This window comes from Prionailurus bengalensis, chromosome A3, assembly GCF_016509475.1.
Source record: "Prionailurus bengalensis isolate Pbe53 chromosome A3, Fcat_Pben_1.1_paternal_pri, whole genome shotgun sequence".
In the NCBI taxonomy this organism is placed as follows: domain Eukaryota; kingdom Metazoa; phylum Chordata; class Mammalia; order Carnivora; family Felidae; genus Prionailurus; species Prionailurus bengalensis.
In genome coordinates, this window is record NC_057354.1 from 11094962 (window position 1) to 11112561 (window position 17600).

Consider the following 17600-nt stretch of genomic DNA (forward strand, 5'->3'; position numbering starts at 1 on the left):
GCCGAGCCGGCCCCGCGGGCGCATTGTTGTTTCCCCCGCCAGCCCTCCGGCCGCACACGCTCCTTCGCCTACTCCGGTGCTGACGGAGCGCCCGCCCCGGCGCGGACCGCTACCCGGGCTCCGTTCCGGGGTCCAGGCGCCTCCTCCTGCAGCCCGACCCCCCTTCCCCGCCCCGTGAGCCCGCCGAGGCCAGCAGCCCGCCTGGCCCCCGGAGCTCGTGCCGCTGATGGCATCTCCCTCCACCCCGCCCCCAGCAAGAACCGAGCAGCTCCCATCCCTGGAACTAATCCCTTCTTCCCGTCCCCCGCCCCCCCCCCCAACACGAGCCCCCCACGCACACCCCCAGTGCTTGGGACGAGCCTTCTGCCAGGTCTGCCCACCCTTAGCTGGGGGGAGGGGGGACAGATTGGGGGGCGGGGAGCATGCATGGCACGGGAGTGGAAAGTCTGTGCCTCCGCCGTGCAACCCTTCCTCCCTAACATGCCAGCTCCCCTCCTATCCTAACCACGGAGTCCACCACCACCCCCTTTTCTCCGAGTCGCAGCTGCCTGGTCAGCACGACCTCTTCCGAGCATGCTGAGCCCCAACTTTGCAGTAAGACGGTAAAAAATGTAAATTCAGAAAGCTGCGAAAAGATTTTTTTTTTTTTAATTGCAATGAATGGGGAGGAGTTCTTTGAGCACCCTTTTATTCACCTCTCTTTCCTCTGGGCTGCCTGCCTGCCTGCCTTCCCCTCCCCCCAACCTGGATGCCTGTCTGCTGGAAAAGGCGCGATTGCTTCTCTTCCTCTTCTGCCCAAGATCAGGCACTAAGGTCTGATATCCTTTTTAGTTACACGTGTGTCCACACTGAGTCTTCTTGATGTTCTTGCATTCACCAGTTCCTCTGGACAGTTCTTGCCATAACCCCATTTCTCAGACAAAGGCTTAGGAGGGAAAAAGAACCAAACTGCTTCCTGTGTTTGCCATTTTAATGCTGTCCATCCCCACACGCCCAATTCCTATCCCTGATGTTTCTCGTGCCAGTGTCTTGAACCTTCAGGAGGAAACAAAACAAAACAAAAAAATCTCCTGGGTAGCTTGATACAGTTTCTTTATAAATCTGCATTGTTGCTTCTGGTTTATGGCCACGAAGAAAATACCAGCCCCCACCCAAAATGCACCGCAGCCAAGTCGGCTAAAGGCGATGAGTGTTGGAGTCAGTAGGGGGCGCATTCCCTGCACTGGGTAAGGCTGCAGAGGGGGGAAGGGCCCCAGAGCTAGAACAGGATGTGCTTCACAGCGCCTTCTACAGACCATGGGAAAATGGACCCAGCAAGACACACTCTCGCACTCTTAGTTGGTGAGCTGACAGCAACATGGCGAAGGATTAAGTGAGTCAAGAGCGGTGATTTTATTTCTTTTAAACAATCCACCCAGCATTTTAGAAGTTCTGTCTTTTGACTTGTTCAGAACTGTTGACCCTGACAGTCCACATTTGTTCTTGGCACATCCTTGGTACACAGATTTCCTGTTCTCTGGAATTCTTCCACCTTAAGCTTTGAATGTGTCACCATGTCTTTCCAAGGTCAGGTGGTAAAGGGGGAAACTTTAAAACCTGAGAGTAATGGGTTTGGGAGTATTGCTGATAACCTCCTCTCTTCATGGCCCAAATCTTTCCAAGTCTTTGAGAGTTAAAAATCATTCTTGAGGGATGTTAGATTTCAGTGGGGTAGTAATTTTCATAAGCGTGTAGATGGGTGTCATGATTTGCAAAGCCTTGTTGGTAAACATCGAGCCCATGTTGAGTTCTTCGTTGTCAGACTCAACAGAGTTGATTGTCAAATTTTGTTGCCTTCCAACTTTGGACTTGTAATTGCCGTTCATTATCTCCAGTAGCCAACCACCTTTGCAAAAGTGTTGACACCGGTCTTCTGTGAGCACCCACCTTCTTAGGGTGTGTTGATTTCTATAGATTTTACTCCTCTTGTTATTTCCATAGGTGTGAGATGCACAATGCGAAACCTAGGCCCCAGCTTTTGCACCATGATGCACAGGGTTGTACTTTTTGTACTGAACTGATAGGTGGCCTAGTGGTTATGCCCTGTACTACCATTTTGAGGATCTGGACTCCGTTCCTGCCTTGCTCTTTGGACCACATTGTCAATTCACACCGGTGGGTATATTCATTTTGGAGGGTGGGAACTGCAGCAACAGGGAGGCCAGAGACTTCTTCCTCCTTGGTCACCACCAAAGCCAACACTTCCAAAATATCAGCCTAGCCACATTCCTCAAGGAACCGGTTAGAGCTGGTTGCAGTCGTGGGTTCTGAACAGAGAAATGACTTAATGGCTTGTTTAAGAGAAAAATTTTTAAGTTGCTAATATTGTTTTAATGGTTTGCATTCTGCACTCTTGTGTATAAAGTTAAGTTCTCAATTACTGTTATCTTGATGACCAGTCTCAAGAGTTGCTAAGCTTCTATAAACCTTGGAGATTCTCTGATCAGAACAGACTTTTTCCATGAACATGAACTTGCTACCAATGACTGAACAGTGGTAGTTGATACTCAGAGGGTACTTTAAGACTTTGTTGCAAGTTTTATATAGATACACCAAGATAAATTTGTGGGGATATGAATGGATGTATTCTTTGATAGACACAGTTATTCGGTTGGTGCTTAAGGGAGAATTTTCCTTGAGCATTTGCTGCCAAGTAACATTTTGGTGAGTGAAAAGGAGGCAGTTTGGTTCAGATATTCCATTTGGAGACAATTAAGTATTGCTTTTGCAATTTTTTAGTGACTTCAAGAATCAGATACTAAATCTAAGTGGTATTAATTATAATTTTAAAAACTGCTCAGTATTTATTAAACAAGTATAATTTTGACCTGTACTTGGTCTTTGGTATATACTTGTATGAGTTTTTAAATGAGTAATTTGAAAACGACTTACTTGAGTCCATGTTTGAGGTGAAGTTTGTGAAGGTGCTTTTGTTTGCTTTGGCAAATTATTCATACGATACAGTGTTAACTGATGTCCTTAGTGGTAATAGCCATTTTTCCCCTACAGGAAAACTTGCTGTGATCTCTTAGAAAGCACGTATTTTGCAGTTTCAAGGTTTCCTGGTTTTACTAGTCAAAATAAATAAATAAAAGGTGAAACAATTGGGCTTGAAGGCTGGAATTTAGGTAAACCTATGAGGGCTTGTTAAAAGTACAGAAAAAAAAAAAAAGCCTTAATAAACCAGAGGGTGGGGATGGGTATTCTGTTTAATTGAACTTTTAATAGAAATTCCTAATTTATCTTGGCCCTTGTTGGAAATTTACTGAAATTACCTTATTAGAGGCTGCTATACATTGAACTAACCAAATCTTTGATTCTGGTTCTTAAAGTCTCTGTATAGAAAACTTAGGAGATTGGGCTTTGAATCTCTAAAGACTTCTGGCCCTGGCTATCCTGGAAGTCATTGGTTGTAAACATACACACTGTGAATTTGTTTTGCTTAAATTTCTCTTTTTTTTCCTTAAACCAGAGTGCAGGAAAAGTTCTAATACTATTTATATTAAAATAAAACGTCACCATGTTGAACAGATTAAGTGTCAAGTAAGTTCACAATTATTGTTTTTTTTTTTTTTTGATGACCCAATCTGAAGAGTTGCTAAGCTTTTAAAAACCAGAAAGAGTCTCTGATTAGAATAGGCCTTTCCATGAACATGTAGTTGCTACCAAATAACCAGCTAAGAGGCTTTTATCAAGTAGAAATGGCTTTTGGTTTTTGTTATAATGTAAATGCACATACTGATTTGATTATGAAAAGGAGAATTAAATAAGGTCGCTTTACTAGTAAGTATCCACAGAATTTGAAAAATGTCTACTGAATATAATTTTCAGTATTTTAAAATGTAGATATTTAGCAGTCTCTTGATTCACATATTTAAGATGTACACACACGGGCTACATGTTTAATTGTGGGAATTACCTTAACGAGGATGATGTGGCTGATCTGTTAAAAAGGAGCAAGTAGGGATCGATACTTGGGTAGAGAGAGATTGAAAGAAAAACCTCAGAATTTCAGTAGTATTTTTGTCTTTTGGGAACTATATATAAGTAACAAAAATTGCATAAGTTGTAATAGACTTTGGCAGGTTGAGTCCATTAATGGGCGTGTGTATATACACACTTCAAATACAACCCGCTTTTTTAGAGTTGAAAATGACTGGTCTGTTATTAAATACAAAGTCTATGCATTAGAGATGCGGTTGGGAAACAGTATGTTAACTATGGAAAAAATGAATTAGACGTTGTAGTTTTTTTTTTAATAACCTGTTAAAATCTTAGATAAACTTTTAAGAAATGTGAAAAGTACAAAAAAATGAAAAATTTTATTTTATGATAAGATTAGAAGCTAATTTGTAGTTTTTACACCAAGATGCTCAAAACTGTTGTGTGATAATCCACGTGTTCATCCTGGACTTCTAAAAGACTTTCACTTTAAAGTCTGTTATGTCTTCCAGAAGATAAAATACTTTTCATGGGGAGTTTAACTTTCATTTATTTGCCTAAGAGACATGAACATTAAGTAAAACTTTGCTCCCCTAAGTAAATAATTTAGTTAGATTCACAGAGCCTGACATGTTCTTAGCCTCACAAACTTAGGAAGTTTTTCTTCTAGTTTTCTAAGAGCCTGTGACATTAAGTCTGGAGCAAATGGCCATATTTTGCTGCTGTGCATCACTGTCAGTTATACATTTTATGTTAGTTTGGAAACTTGGCGTTTAAAATTGGTGAGAAACCGCCCCACGCTAACTGAATTGATAATTTTGAACGTAGAAGCCATTTCTTATTTACTCATTGGCACTTTTCTGCCTTAATCATTGAGCTACTTTTTGAAAGAGGCCATCTGTGTTTGGCCCAGCATGAGTGGCCACAATTCCATTGTGACTTTATGCTTTTTATAGCCCGATCCTGTTAATTACAAAGTGAGGGAAAGGCTGATTGTGCTCCCTCAGTCTCTCAGGGTCTTAGTACTCCTTAGACCTATGTTTTGGTTGTGATCTACCTTTGCTCTCTGGCAGTTTAGGAGTCTGCTTAAATGAGAATCCATATTCCGCTTCACTGGAAGAAGGCTCTCCTCACGTATTATCAGGCTTCTCAAACTGGGGTACAGATATGTGTACTTGATTATATTGTGATATATGTGTCTTAGGAAGTCACAGATAAAATGTGAGCCAGCTATATAAAGGAACCATTTTGATTGAGGGCGCACATTTTCTAATGAGTGTAAAATGCAAAGTTCTTTTCATTCTTTCCATCTGGGTTCTCTCCTCTCCGTGTATGCATTAGCTAGCCTCTGCCTGTAGTTCTTTGGAGTGCACTCACAAGCTGCCTTGCTTTTATTGATCCCTGGTTTAGTTCTAACACAGCAGCTAGAGAAATACTGAAATCTCCAGAATGTCAGCAGTGTTCCAGAAATGAAGGTTCAGAAATTAAGGAGAGCATAAGAACTTTTGGTAGAGTTTACTAAGGGAAGACTGCCCTGAACATATACTGCAGTTTAAGATTTAAGGTTAAGGTTTAACTCAAAAGCATGCACGTGATCTGTAGGAGACTTGTGCATTGTTTGACCATCCCTTAGAATTAAAAATAAATCCCTACACATCCTAACTCCCTCTCCAGTAAGGGTATAGAGTTATGATTGAGTCACTCAGCTGTGGCTTGTTGCTGTTTATGTGTCACTTTTCACATGACTTGGTTGATGATTTTAGTAAGGGTGAGCTGTGAGTGGAAAGGCCTCTTTGCTGGCCTTTATGGTATTATAACATTAATGGTATGCCTGTTTTATTTGCCAGGCACTTTATGAAACCATTCTCAACTCTCTCAGGATTGTGCTTGTTTCACAAGTGGGCAAATCAAGGCACTGCGACATGCACTGATGAAGTGAGCTACAGAATGTGTCTGTGCCAGGCCTGTGCCTGGAACATAGGCTTTTATAGGTTCCCATGTGCTGTTTGGCTGATGAGGACACACACGAATGCTTCATGGTGATGTTTTGTGCTTCTGTATCAGAGAATACCCAAGGATCCTAAGTGGGCTTCACAAAGAGGCTAGCAAGAGAGCACCGGTGAAAATTGTGCTGGGGGGTGGTTAGTTGAAGTAGTGTGTGTCTAGTTTGGAGTTGCCTGTCCAAGGATCTAAAAAGAAAGTTTGTTTGTGGTCCTGTTGCTTTTTCCAGTGTTTTGGTTTAGGGCAGTCTTATTCCTTCTCTCCTCTGAGCAGTTATTTTTGCTTAGACAGATAATTGCTGGCTTTTGCCCTTCTGCCTTTCCTTTTTCTGAACCCTCTGTGCTCCGCTGAAGAGTTTTGTGTGGAATCCTGTGCTTCCCTTGAAAATCTGCATCTTTTTCTGGTGGGAACTGGCAACAATTGGAAACCTGTATGGGTGGTTTCTTTTGAAATGTGATATATCTGAAAAAACTTCTGTCTGGTGGAAATACAGAAAAACTCATTAAAATTTTAAGTTGGGGTTGTAAACATAAGTCAGTAGTTGGAGTTCTTGCTCTCGTGAAAGGGAGACTGGAAGTGTGTTACACAGTGGGCTCAAAGTCCTGGTTCTGAAACAGTTAGGCTTAAAAACAACACCAAGAAAAAACTTCTCTGCAGAAGGTATAAGGGTTGAGCCAGCAAGGGGCAAAGCCTGCTGCAAGAATAATGCTTCTGCTACAAAGAAAGCTTTGCCTAAACTTTGACTCTTTGGAGGTAGCTTAGAAAAACTTGAGGTGATTCAAGTAAATTATTCTTTTATTCATGGATGAGGAGAAAACTAACCTTTCCCTTACTCTGGGAAAATTATTTGAGTAGTTTTGATAGAGCATGGACATGTTATCATTAAGGGATTAAAAATAACCGGTTTTTCATCTTAGGCGATTTAGATGCAAAGACAAGGACATGTCACTGGAATGATTAAAAGTAGATGTACCTAGATGTCTTCTTAGGCTCACTTGTGAATTGATTTCCCTTGTTCACATATCTCTTAAGCCAGGTTGTCCACCTAAATTGACAGCAGCATCACTAAGCTATGGAGTTCTTACGTAGGCACCAGAGTGTTGGAGTCGTGCCCCACGCTGTGTCCCTGCCTTGCCGGAATGCCTGTTTAAAACGGAGTAAATTGGGAAATCCTCCCCGTCTCATACTCTCTGAAGTTAGATTAGGGTGTTGGAGATGGTCTCCATCCTTTTGGGGTGGGCGGTAAGCTGTGAGGCATCTTTCTCCCTGTCACATAAAATTGCGTCTATTCCAGTATGTAATATCAATGAAGGGTTAGGGACCATACCTCCAGTTGCTCAGCTGTCATCTTGTCCCTCTGGCCTCATCTCCCCTTCCATCCATGTATATATCTTAACAGTTTCAGCACACTCTCAGAAGTGCACCCTGAAAGCCATTGGTTCCATTGGTGTTTTGTAGATTCTGGCGGTCACAGCTAGGAATCTCATCTGAAATCTAAATACTCCCAAGTAATAGGGAGTTTCCAGTCATAGGCACTAGTCTTGTAGTCTGAAAGTCTTCTTAAAAGAGAAGTGACCCACATGCTTTTTAAAATAATAAATATGCAAAATCTAGATCACGCCTTTAAGTTTCTATGTGACTGTAAGTCACCTAGGCTTATTGTGGGTACCTGCAGATACGCTATTGCATAAACGTTTTAAGTGCCGCAGAGTTTGTGAAGTTAAGAATATGCTCTTTAACATGAAAAGCTCCCATAAACATATTCTGTGAAAGCACTGTTATGTGTGTGAATGCGCGTTATAATGTGTATAGGAACAGGAATATGGCAACCACGTCTGATTCTCAGGAATAATAGTCCATGTTTTTTTTAAAAGATTATATGTACTGTGGTGTGATATCATAATTTTCAAAGTGATTATTCCAGTATCTGATCTGGCTTAAGATAATAATGATAACTGCTATAAATATTAACTGGTATCATCTCATTTAATCCTTCTGGCACTTGAACAATGGGGATAGTGTCCTTCTGGTTATACCATAAGGAAACAGACCTGCAGAGGTTGAGTAACATTTTTAAGTTCACAAAGCTAGTAAGTGGCAAGAGTAAGGATTTGAACACAGATCTGTCCAGCTCTGGAGCTGGAGCTGTAGCTGTATTCTTAATCACTACATTGTACCATCTTTCTTTTGAGCAGAGGAAAACTTTGTTGTGTCCCTATTTGTTACAGAAGTTTGAAGCTGGAGGTAACAATTTTACATGTGGCTGATGGGTCAGCTAAATATTTATTCATAAAAACAATATAGTCTTACTGGAAAACAGATTTTAATGTAGGCTATAGGGTTCAGCCTTGAACTTCACCTTTTGCTATCACTTCAATATCGTATTACCTTACCTTGTACCTAAGGCTCTGGTGATTTTGCAGACCTTTCAGATCGCATAGGTCTGAAATGGGTGTAAGCTCTCTCAGGCAATTCTGACAGTTGCTTAGGCCTGGTATGCCACTCTTTATAGACTTCCTTTAGGCCTTTTTTAAATGGGACCTGCCGACCATGGCCAGATGGATTCTCTTAAAGTGCCATTAGAACTGTATCACTTCTCTACTTTAGTATCTGCAGCGTCTCAGTGCCTGCCAGACATAGCAGCAGACTCTAGCTTCACACTCAAGGCTTCTTTCCTGTCCCCGACCTACCCTTCCACCCTTGTCATTCATTATTACTCAGAAGCTTGACATATCAGCCATTCTGGACTCTGTACAGTACTTCCTAAAACTCCTTGCTTTCCCACCTCTGGAACTGTGTGCCAGCAAGGTTTTGTTTGTTTGTTTGTTTTTGTTTTATTTTTTTGCAGTGAATGCAGATTCTCAACTAACCTAGTGGCCCCAGCTTAGCCTCTATTTCCACCTTCTCCTGAGCTCCCCTGCTGAGAATGAATTCTCCCTTTTATGAAACCTCAGTGCATTTAGTTTGTCACACATCTGACACTTTGCTTCTTTTCCTGTGTATATTTATGGGGTGTCATCTCTGTAAGTCCTTTCTAGGCAGGGACTGTTCATTCAGTCGACATGTGTTGAGTGCCTGCTATGTGTCAGCCACCATTGTAGATTGCTAGAGATCTAGCAGAGGGGAAGAAACCAAGCAAGATCTTTTCAATAGACTTTCTTTGCTTTGGATACTGAGATGGCACCCTTGTCTTCTTGCATATTTTAAGGGTTCTTAAGTCCATCAGTTGAGATCAGGAAGATCAGTCTCTGCTAAAAAAATGATTCATAGTGATTGTAATTTACAGCCATGACTACCTCTTTACCACACTGTATCAGTTATAATTTCAGGTCATAGTTTTACTAAATCTGAACTCACCTGTGATGAGTATTTAAAACAAAACATTTGAATCACAGTGTAACTGTAATTTTGAAGATAATGTGAATGGGGCTGTTCATTTCCCACTAGATTCGTGGTTTGATATTAATGAGCCACACCACATGAAGAAAACAAAACTTAGTAAACTTAAATTTTCATCACTGTGTCACCTTTGAAAAGCCTTCCTGATTTATTTTTGTTAGGACCTTTCCCCTGTTGCAGTTCTACTTTTATAACCATTTGAAAGAAATGTAAAGTCATTTAAAAATTTAACACATGGAAAATCTTTGAAAATCTTTTCTGTACTGCTACATGTTTTAAGTTTATTTATTTTGAGAACGAGTGCACGAGCACAAGCAGGGGAGGGGCAGAGAGACAGAGAGAATCCCAGGCAGGCCTGCACTGTCTGTGGATAGCCAGATGTGGGGCTCAATCTCACTAACCCATGAGATCATGACCTGAGCCAAAATCAAGAGTCGGATGTTTAACCAGCTGAGCCACCCAGGCACCCCTTCACTGAGATTTTTTTTAAGTACTCAACAGTTGGGGACCATTAGTATGTTACCATAGAGTCATTCATTTAATACTGTCGAAAAGGTCCAGAATTTTACAAAGGCCTTCAACGTTCCTGTACATCCAGGACCTGCTCTAGAAGATCTGTCCTGTGCAAAGAAATCTTAACAGATGCATAATATTCAGTTTTGGCAGAGACTCATCAATGATAAATGCCTCTGATTTCGAACCAGACTATCCATGCTGATAAAATTATTAGCAAACCTTATTTGGTCCCATATTCAGCATTGTTGCCTCAGATTTTCCAGTAGTGACACTTAGTATCTCCTGTGAGTAGAATCCCAGTATTTGTCCTTTTGTGACCAGCTTATTTCAGGTAGCCTAATGTCTTCAAGGTTCGTCTGTGTTTCCAGTAGCCACATTTTAACTTTTAATTTCATTTAATGTTAACATTTAATTTAAAAATGAAATTAATTGTAATGTGTTTTTAACCTGGTAAGTCCAAAGTATGGTCATTTCAACATGTCATTATTTTTGAAAAGGTACTTACAAGCTATTTTTCATTTTTTAATTCTAAGTCTTGGAAATCCCAAGTATATTTTACATGTGAAAGCATATCTCAAATGGGCAAAGACTTGAATAAACCTTTCTGCAAAGAAGACATACAAGTGGCCAGTAAGCACATGAAGATGCTCAGTACCCTTCATGGTCATTAAGGAAATGCACATCACACCTACGATGAAATACTACCTCATACGCATTAAGAGGGCTGTGATAAAAAGTTAACAGGTGTTGGTGAAGATGGGGAGAAATTGGAAGCATCGTGCACTGTCAATGGGAATGTAAGTGGTAGAACCGCTGTGGAGACAGAATTACCGTGTGAAAAGATACTTGTACACCCATGTTCACAGCAGTATTCACAATAGCTAAAAGGTGGAAGCAACGCAGGTGTCCCATCAACTGCAACATGTGGCACGTACATAGCATGGAATATCATTCAGCCTTTAAAAGGAAGGAAATTTGGGGGCACCTGGGTGGCTGAGTCGGTTGAGCGTCTGACTTCAGCTCAGGTCATGATCTCGTGGTGAGTTCGAGCCCCGTGTCAGGCTCTGTGCTGACAGCTCAGAGCCTGGAGCCTGCTTCGGATTCTGTGTCTCCCTGTCTCTCTGCTCCTCCCTCACTTGTGCTTGGTCTCTCTCTGTCTCTCAAAATGAATAAACGTTAAAAAAACAAAAAACAAAAAACAAAAAAACATTTATTTTTTTTTTTAAAGAAGGAAATTCAGACACAGGTTAACACGTACAAACCTGGAAGACATTGTGCAAAAGGAAAAGCCAGTCACAAAAAGACTTTGTGATTCCACTTACGTGAAATACTTAGTAGTCAAAATCATGGAGACAGTAGAATTGTGGTCGCCTGGTGCAGAAGGGGAGTGAAATGGGGAGTTAATTGTCTAATGTATAGAGTTTGACTTTTGCATCGTGAAAAGAGTTCCGGAGATGGGTGGTGGTGATGGTAAAATGGTATTATGACTACTTAATACCACTGAACTGTACGCTTAAAATGGTTAAGATGGTAAATTTTGTTACGTGTATTTTTACACAATATAAATTGATTTAAAAGCATATCTCCAGGCGTGCCTGGCTGGCTCAGTTGGTGGAGCATGCAACTCTAGATCTCAGGTTGTAAGTTGGAGCCCCATGTTGGGTGGAGACATTAGTTAAGGTATAAAAAAAATTTTTTTTTAAATAAATAAAAGCATACCTCCATTCATTTCAGGCTAACCACATTTTATGTGAAGAATAGCCATTTGTGCTAGCATTTACCCTTGTTGGAAGGAAAGCACAGTTCTTAGAATAAAAATTAAAAAAATCTCAGCCAACATTGCTTTTCTTGCTGCATGACTAAATGCTTGAGATGCATAGATGCATTTCCTTTCAAAAGAAAAATTGCGGGGCGCCTGGGCGGCTCAGTCGGTTAAGCGTCCGACTTCGGCTCAAGTCATGATCTCACGGTCCGTGAGTTCAAGCCCTGCGTGGGGCTCTGTGCTGACCACTCAGAGCCTGGAGCCTGTTTCAGATTCTGTGTCTCCCTCTCTCTCTGCCCCTCCCCTGTTCATGCTGTCTCAAAAATAAATAAACGTTAAAAAAAAAAAAAAAAAAAGAAAAGAAAAATTGCATGTGTGTAAAAATCCAGAAGGATAAATATACCCAATGTTAACCCTTGCCTTTGGGTATGATTATTTGTGTTCCATGCCTTTTCTACATTTTGTTATATGAGCTCCAGTTGCCTTTTTCTTTTGTCACAGTCTTACTGAGATGTAACTCATACACCATACAATTCAGCCCCATGAAATACATGATTTTTTTTTTGTATATTCAAAGAGTTGTGCAGCTATCACCCCACAAAAGAACCGGGTCCCCATTAGCAGTCACCTTCAACCTTCCCCCCAACTCCTCTAGCCTTTGGCAGCTTTACTCTACGTCTCTGTAGATTTGCCTATTCTGCACCTTTTGTGTAAATGGAATCATATAACAAGTGGCCTCTGGCAGCTGACATCTTTCACTTCTTTTACATTGTATTTCATACGATGTTTCAGGTTTCATCTGTGTTGGAGCATATATCAGTACTTTTTTATGGCTGGATCATTTCATTATGTGAATATACCACATTTTATTTATCCATTTAACAGTTAATGGAGATTTGGGTTGTTTCTCCTTGGGTGTTAATAATTACTGTGAGAACATTTCCTGTACAGGTTTTTACGTGGATGTAGGTTTTTATTTCCCGGTTGCTTTTGTAACAAAAATGAATGGAACTTTATTTGCCAAAAAGAGCCTAAGAGGTAGTTGAAAGCAGACCAGCCTCCTGCCTAACCCTGTTCTCCAGAAAAAGAAAAAGGATCACCAAAGCCTCTTCTTTCCCAAGCAGTTTTTGGAGTAGCATGGTTCGAGTATTGATGATTGGAAGGTGGTAAAAGAGAGACATAGGATACGTCTGTTTTTGAAAAGCTGTCGTTTTCCTTAGGGATACGAAGGTTGTGGTTTCCGTTTTGCAAGTTAGTATTACGATTTAGATATCCTTCCAGCGTGACCGTTTAGTGAGTTGGCATTCGTGGTGATGGTAAGAGCACTTGAGAGCAAGTGGTCTCAGAACTAAGTTCTTGTTTCAGTTCTCTGGATCTCACGGGGCCATCTGACCTGAGATATGTGCGTATTCTTAATCACAGTTTCACCTCTTGAGCTAGTTTAGTTGAGCTTGTATAAGGCCATTTCAGTCTTGAGTTTTGAAGTTTTGGCGTTTGGAGATGTATGTATTTGACATGCTCTTGTTTATTACCTTCAGGGTCAGAGATCAGACCTTGGTCCAAATGGGTAATGGGAGGAGGGCTGCATCCTAGATCTGAAGATGACCTTGAGACCCGGCTCTGTCACCGACACACTGATCACCCTTGGGTCAGGTGCTTCACCTCAGTTGCTAATCTGTAAAATGAGAAGAGTTTAGATTAGGCAACCCTGAGGCTCTTTCAGTGATTCACAGTGTTCCACTTCAGAATAGAATCAGAATACTCTTGCCCCTTCACTTGAAAAGATACTTAAAGACTTGATAATTACTTCCCTTCAAACCAGACGTGGACTCAGTACAGATTTTTTTTTTCTCACCAACTGAACCACCTAATACTGAAACATGCAGCACATACTTAAAAAAAAAAAAAAAAATCTTGGTTAATTGTCACATGTGAGGTGGCTGCCGCCAACACAAATCACGCCTTTCAGGAGCATTAATTTAAAAATAATATCCAGGGCATGCCCAGTGAGTGGAACATGCGACTCTTGATCTCAGGGTCATGAATTTGAGCCCCATGTTGGGCAGAGAGATTACTTTTTTAAAAAATAATAAAATTTGAAAAAAACCCCAGTAACATCCAGAACTAGAGAAGTGTTGTCCCATTTGACCTTCTGATTTAGCATATCTGGAATAAGTTTATTCAGGGCACCAAAGACATTGACAGACTGGAGCGTGTCCACTGGAGATTGGCTTCTGTGATAGCAGAAGCAATGGTGAAAAGAACTGAGTGTGGGTAACTTGGAGAAGGGGGAATATTTGGGAGGAGAAAGGGTCTGAAAAACGTGGAAGGCTGCTCTGTGGCTAGAGGATTAAAGATTTCTGTACCCGGACTGAGAGCTCTAGGCTTGTGGACAGAGCTTTCCGGCGTGGGACAAGCTTCCTGGCAGGGTCTGTGCTGTGCTCACTCAAGGTGATCAGGCAGAGAGATGATCTAAGAGCAGGGCTGCTTGTGGGAGGGATTCACCCATGGTTCGTCAACAGTGGCCAAAAGTGTTCCTATGACCAAACGTTGTACAGGATGCTATATTTGCATAAATACACTCATGTTGCCATCTACTTACCAAAAAAATAGTATGAAAGCTTAAGGAATTTAATCATTGATTTGGTTAAGACTTGAAGAACATCAAAATGTCTTTTTTTTTCTGGAGGCAGTTTTGTATTTGACAAGATTAACTCCATTGGGATTTATTATTATCAGAGAATAGTAAGAGTCAATGCAGTTAGTGGATAAGAATAAAACAGAAATTGGTTACATTTCCTGTCTGCTTCTTTATTAACAGGGTTCTAACATGATTATCCTAAGCAAAATAATTCATTATTCAGATTTAGTTTCTGGTACAAGTGTGTCTTCATTTGCAAAGTAATTTCTCTTCCTCATCCTCCTGGGCTTTCCTAATAAACCCCTGTTGCGGCCTCAACACTACTTCACAATTTCTGTTAATTAAGGAGAAGGGAGCCTAAACTTTGTTTTCTTACCTCTCATGCTACACAGTTTGATCTGCTAATCCAGAAGAGCATTCTGCTCCTGGATTATCAGGTACATGCTCTGTGGTATTTGGGATTGGGAAAGAGAGATGATAATTAGAGCTGCCTTTCTATGAAGAGCCTCTGGCATCTGCAAGGTCTTTTGCCCAAGTTTATAGGAAATTGAAAGATTAGCTGCTTCTGTTCAGGACTGTGGCTTAAAAAAAAAAAAAAAAAAAAAAAAAAAAAAAAAAAAAAAAGATTGAGTAGGGTGATTGCTTCCAGACTGAATGTTAGGCTCTGGGCTCTCAACACTGTCACTCGTTGGAAGGTTGTTCTAGAAAGGCTTTTACAGGGTTTCTTTTTCAAAATACAAACATACAAACTTTTTTACGACTGGTTTAGTTTAAATGTAGGACTTAGTGACACCCTTAAAAGCAAATAAGATGTGTCTGTTCACTGCTTCTGATCCCAGAATTATCAGGAAAGATAAGCACTTAACTGATTATAAAAGAAACTGTGTTTTACAATAACCACATTGATGCTCTGTGATATCGACTGGTATTAAATATGTTGCTGAGGAGGTGGTAAGAGGAAGAGTGAGCGCACAAATATGGAAATGTTTTCTTTCTGCCTAGTTTTTATTTTAATGGGTCCTAAATGTTTCCACAGAGACGTCACAAGAGCTGTTTTAAAAAAAAAGTACATCATAGGTAGCATGAAGATTTCATGAAAATCTTAAAATGTCTGTGCTTCTTAAAAAATAAAATTTAGTTAGCGATTTAAACTTAAAATATATCTGACCCTTAAACCCCAGTGTGGGTTATAAGATCTTTATATAAATAGTTGAATCCTTAGAACATCGGAATACTTTGTTTTCTTAATATCAAGGGTCTGAATTTCTTCTTACATGTTAATTTGGACTGAGGATGTTTTCAAAAATGTAATTGTTTATATTGTAGTAGTTTGAATGTCTTCCTAATTCTTTATTAATTTAGAAAATAACAACTGCCATTTTTCTTCACTAGTAATGGCATAATTCCCGGCCTTTGATCCCACCCCCAGCCCCCAGTAAAAGATTTTCCCACATGTGTATTTTTCTTTACAGCTTAATGTAGAAAGGCTTAAAAGACAACATCAAAGTATCAACTGTACTTTAATCCTTAGGCTTATTGTGGGCTTCTGATAACCATACTCTGATCAGACTGTAATTTTATGTGGCGGAGATTTTCAGTAAACTACTGGAATTCTGCTGTAGCCATCAGGCTTCTTGCTTTGGGTGATTGCCCACCAGGTCCAGATTCTACATTTCACAACTGCCACCTTGGCATATATATTTGCTTTAGAAACAGTTCAGGCAAGTAACTATTTCAAGGAGATTCTCGGGAACAGACTTTTCCTTTTTTCTCTTCCCATTTTAACCTGAGTCCCTCTACTTTTTTATAATTCAGTTAAGATTTGTTTAGAAACCAGGGTTTCCTCTTCAAAGGGGGTGTCGGGGGTGTTGAAAACCCTGGTTTTAGACTAAGCAGCTTATGTTTCGGTGTTACCAGGAAGAAGTAACCATTCCTGGCTAGCTCTCAGTGCATTGTTAGAAACATTTGCTTAAGATAATTACAAGTTATAATCACTAACATAACTGATGCATTAGTTGTCACTCGGGTATGTGCTTCTTCGATTTTGGTTCCCAGATACGAGAAAGTTGCACTTGTACTTGGGGGTGATGGAAACTAGGACATGCTGTCGTATTTACTTCCGTATTTTCTGGCATGTTAAATTAGCACCATATGTTCTTATTAAGAACTTGGGAAACATAAGAATGCACATAAAAATAGGAAGAATTGTAATACTGAAAAATCCCATGTCACATCCACACTTGAAGGAAAAGTTTGATGTGGGGGCTTTTTTTTTTTTCTTCTGGCTTGTTTGATTATCTGTGCCTGGTCAAAGGGTTAAGGTTGGGTTTTTTGTTTTTGATTTAACTTTCTGTGGGCACAGTTATGTTTTCTGCTTTTCTTGTACCCCTAAAAACAGAGACTAAAGGATGCTATCCTTGATCTGATGGCTCTGTGAGGGACCTTATCATACATAGACAAGCCTCATTGACTCTTGGTAGGTACATCAGGTCCTGCCAACCTTGCCTTGAGCCAGATAAACTAGCACCGTCTGTCGGATTCCTGTTCGTCTTCCTAACCCAGGAGAACCTGAGTACGACACCTAGCTTGATTCAAGCCTTTCGGCAGAGATTTTGCTTCCTAAAGGATCATTCTTTTTCTCAGATAATGGCTTCTTTGCTCCTAAGGAAAGTTCACAGTGAGGTAGTATTGTCCTTCCTGTGTACAGATTCAGCCTATATAGATGGTACGTCCTCATGAGACACACTCACTCTACCTCATTTACTCTCTTGGTACGTGGAGTAATGTTTTTGTTTTTGGTATATGGAGGGGGGTAGAAGGAGTATGTATTTGATGAGTCTTCAATACGTGTTTTCATTTCATCTCTAGCTTAGGGCTACAGATCTCAGATTTTCATTTCTGCCATCTGACTCGTGCTTTCTAAGAAAGTGCATGAGTAGGAGTTTGGCCAGGATTATTACTAAAACTTTAATGTTTTGGCCCCAATCAGTAGGTGTGGATATAATTCTCAAAGATCAATAGGAAGGAGTGTGGCTGAATCATTCAGCAGCAGTGAATTTAAATCATTCTCAAAAATTGATATTTTAAGTCTAGTTCATCAGATGGCATATGCTTACCCAAACGCTACTTATTTTAAGTTGTTAATAAAATACTTGGAAATGTTAACTCTTATTAATAGGTCATTTAGGGGCGCCTGGGTGGCCCAGTCAGTTAAGCATCCAGCTCTTGACTTCGGCTCAGGTCATGATCTCACAGTTCGTGAGTTTGAGCCCTGCCTTGGGCTCTGCACTGACATTGTAG

The 17600-nt window shown here is 40.5% G+C and overlaps 1 protein-coding gene across 6 annotated transcripts in view; it reads left to right on the top strand.

The window, feature by feature from the left end:
* LOC122467268 (activity dependent neuroprotector homeobox) overlaps positions 1 to 17600 on the top strand; it is a 34019-nt gene that overhangs the window by 3974 nt on the left and 12445 nt on the right. Inside the window, exons 1-2 of one of the 6 annotated variants that reach the window (XM_043553671.1) lie at positions 441 to 2154; positions 3512 to 3582. The exons of 3 other annotated variants lie outside the window; for them this stretch is intronic. The gene's annotated coding sequence lies outside the window, so the exon portion shown is untranslated. Of the gene's footprint in view, positions 1 to 440; positions 2155 to 3511; positions 3583 to 17600 lie in introns of those variants that run through there. 2 more of the 6 variants (XM_043553669.1, XM_043553668.1) reach the window with 2 other exon arrangements.